We start from the raw sequence: 3,986 nt of genomic DNA, 5'->3' as shown, positions 1-3,986 counted from the left end.
CCCGCCGGATCCGGCCGCTCCCCTCCCGCCCCGCTGGTCGCTCCCTTCCTGGGCCTGGGGCGGAGCCGCCGCCAGGTGCCGTCGCGGCTCCTCGTTGCTGATCCCGGCCGGGCAGCACCGCCCCGCGCCGCCCCCGCGGGCCTGGGGCTCCCCGCGGCACCTGCGCGGCCGCTCCGCTCCGCGCCACTCCCGCGGGACCGGCGGTGGGTCGGGGTCGGGCCTGGAGCGAGGCGGCCGCGGGGGCTCCCGGCTGCGCCTCCCGCACGGGTCAGCCCCGCACCCACTCCTGCTGCTGCTCCTTGGGCAGCACTTAACGCGGGACGGGACCCCCGGGCATCTCCGAAACGGGGCCTGATCGCTGGAGCCCCCAGAAACTTGGCTCTTCCTAAGGAAAAACTCCGCACCTGGGTCCAACCCACCCAGGGGCTCCATCTCTCCGTTTGCACCCGTGACGGCAAGGAGGCCCATGTCCGCTTCGCCGGAAAGGGAAAAAAATTCCTGCTCTGCCGCCCGCAGCCCCACGGATCTGTTCAGCACAGACCACCGATGGTGATCCTGTCTTTTCGGGTATTCGGAAGAATTGTTTATAGCAGGACTGAGTTTAAAGGATTAGCTTTATGATCTAAGTGTTAAGATTTTCAGGTACGAGACAGAAAAATGAGGCTTTTCAAATACAGCAAAATAGAATGTCCACTTTTAAACTGATACCTGATGTAATTTGTTGGTTAAATTGATTACACGCAATTCATTCATTTTAAAAGAAGACTGCAAATGCAGCAAGAGTGACAACTTCTGCTACACCACACTGCACACTACCTGCAGACGCATTTCAAACTTGAGCATCCACCGCCATGAAGTGACCAGGGCCGACCACTGCTCCTGCAACATTCATACGTGTTTTCACAAACCTGTATCTTCTTTTCTGTTTCACAGATTTAACCGAAACAGATGCCCAGATCTCAAAGAAGCAGGGAAAAAAACCCCACAACTAGTGCATGTAAGTTACATACATAAAGTCATCCTTTGTATTAGATAGGAACCACTAACACGTTTGTCTCGCCACATACACATTTCCACATGTGGGACTTTCTTGCTACAATTACTATCAATTACTTCCATTGTGTCACTTCATCACAAGTCTGACTCTATCTCAGACCTATACAATACTTGGGAACGAACGTGGCATGAATGAAAATTAAAAACTCGGCTGTAATTTTTGTTGACTGAGAGTTGTAATTATTTCAGAATCAAACAAATATGGAATCATTTGAGTACAGCTTAATCAGGCATACAGTCAGAACATGATATAACCAAATAAATTATTTGCCTGACATTAGAATTTCATGAATTAACAAAGCTCTGTTTGCACTGATTATGATCTTCCTCGATAAACTCCCTTTACTTTCTTTTCTATTTTGTATAACTCTGTGGCCCCATCTACTGGATGGCTTTACCATAAAGGCTGGAGAAGAACATACTTTTTTGCGTACCTGCAAGTATCTCTACAAAAAGCAAGTTATTACAAGAACTTTTAGGCAGGCTTATAATGCACAATAAATGTAGGAGCTGAGTCTTTTTCTTACTCTTTCTATAGCAAATGGGTGGAGTTCATCATACAGCTTGCTGAGGTTCCATTTGAGGCTGTTTCTAATGAATGCATCTCAATTTTCCCCACTTTTGTTAAGTCTTGTCATTTGCTTATAAGCAAAACATCATCTGTCAAAACAGCAGTTTATTTATTCTTGGTTGCAGAATTTTGAAAGACATCCTTTAAACTTCGGTGTTTATTCCATTTGCTCTTTTAACACTGAGGCTGAAAGAAGGGCCAATTTAAATTAGCCCTTGTTAAACCTGCGATGTGAATTAGGTCTTGTTTCAGAGAGCGTATTTTACTGAGCTACTCGGGGGAAAAAAAAACCAAAATCTGATTAAGCCTTTTTTCATTGGAATTTACTGATTAAACTTATTGAAATCAGCTACTGGTCTAGGTCTATGACCTCCTGGTGGGCTTTAGGTTCTGCTTGAAACAAGTCTGCCTGACTCTTCAGCCTTCTCCAGACTGGAGGTTTTGGTATTTATGCGTTGGTGGTCAAGAGTCCCAGGACAGTCCTACTGCACTCCTTGCAATTTTACTGTTGTTGCAGATATAGTATTATATGTAAATATTACTATTAAGGCACATTTTCTGTCTTTTACAAGCATATATAATATGTGAAAGAAAGAAAGAAAGAAAGAAAAGAAAGAAAGAAAGAAAGAAAAAGAAAGAAAGAGCTAAATAATTTCTCTTTACCAAATGTTTTGAAACAGAAGTGTTCAGTTTACGTCTGCCTCAAGCTAACATGTATTATGCCAACATAAGCAGGCTTGTCAATGTAATTTTATTTGTACTAGAGATTTTGCTGATGTTTCTATGTCAATTACAAATATAATATCACATCCCTAATTGCTATAGCTATGCAGAGAATTCTGCAATCTAGTTTTGCTAGTTTTAAAGTTCACAGTTATATATTGTTAATTTAGGTTTTTTAAAACCACACCTTTACCTTATTTACTCTTCAGTCCTGTTTTCAAGGAATCACACACACAGCACATTGCGGGAAAACTTAAAGCAGCTATCATATTCATAAACTGATTTATTGATGACTTGTACGTGCTGTTATTCATTATATGAAAATTATAAACCATGGTGGTGATTTCTGGTTTAGTTTAAAAACGAGAGAGATTCTTAAAAGATCATTATTCAGCAGAGATTGGCTGAGGAGTTGCAAAATATTCCCTCCTCCATCTCCCAGGAGCTGTATTTACTCTCAGAGTCTTCACCAGAAGTCTATTTTAGTGTGATTCTTGTTATCCAGTACAACAAAGATACAATCAGCAGGATTCTCGCTGTAGCTCATTAGACCAGATGCTGGTTACGGCCTGTGCTGGTAGCTCAACTTGAACAAACAGCTAGAGGGCTAAATCAAATCCCTTCTGCATCATCTCCATTAGCTCATTGCCCTCAGATAACAGCAAACCTAATCAGGAGCTGTTTGAGCAAATTAAATTAATGTTTGGGACCCGGTCTCACTAAGAACACAGAGCTGTCCCCAAATATCTACTGAAGTAATTACTATTTTATTTTTTAAAGGATCATACTTAATTTGCCTGTGTAGAAAAGAGGAACAGATATCGCAGTGAAGGCGGGAGTGTCCGTGGCCTGCAGAGGGCAACCTTGTTCAACGGATCTCCTCATTTTTCACGCGGTGGCTACTCGAAGGGAAGGATGATTTATCGAAAAGGCAATACCCTCTTAGCCATATTGGCTTTCCTCATATACACACTGTGGTTCAGATGCAGCTCTCTAGCACTATAATACTTTATTGTCGTTTGAAAATTTAGAAAAAAAATTAAATATCTCTTGTACATGCAATGCAAAGCTCTCAAAAGGCAGAAGAAGAGGGTAGGGGATGTGGTATTTTTCCGTACTGAACAAGTGGATGACAAGCAGGTTCTCTCACTCCCTGTTTTGTGCTGCATTTCGTGGACCACACAGGCTCAGCACACTGTCTCTGCCCATGCGAAGTCGGACAAATCTGTATTTCTCCCCCTTCTAAAACAGAATTCCAAGTGAAAAACATCTGGGTTTTTATAACACACTATGGGAGTTACAGCTAATTTGAAACTAAAACCATGTGTACCAGAGTGTAAAATCTTTCAGAAAGTATTTTACATCTATTAACTTTTTTTTTTTTTTTTTTTTTTAAGATATTGCACATTACCTCCCTCTGAGATTCTACTCTCATGCTGTGGTGTTAATCCAAACACTTTCTTGCCTCTCCTCCCTTTCCTTTCAGGAATCCTCCTTTTTCCCTGGATCAGGACTGGAGATAAATATTCTGTTGTATATTTAGGAAATTTACCAAAGCCTTTTCTCAAGTTCACCTTCTCAGAGACAAAGATGCATCATCCAGTTCCCTAAGCATCTCTCCAAAGGCATATTTTCC

This window comes from Athene noctua, chromosome 18 (genome assembly GCF_965140245.1).
Source record: "Athene noctua chromosome 18, bAthNoc1.hap1.1, whole genome shotgun sequence".
NCBI lineage: Eukaryota > Metazoa > Chordata > Aves > Strigiformes > Strigidae > Athene > Athene noctua.
This window is presented reverse-complemented; position numbering follows the sequence as displayed.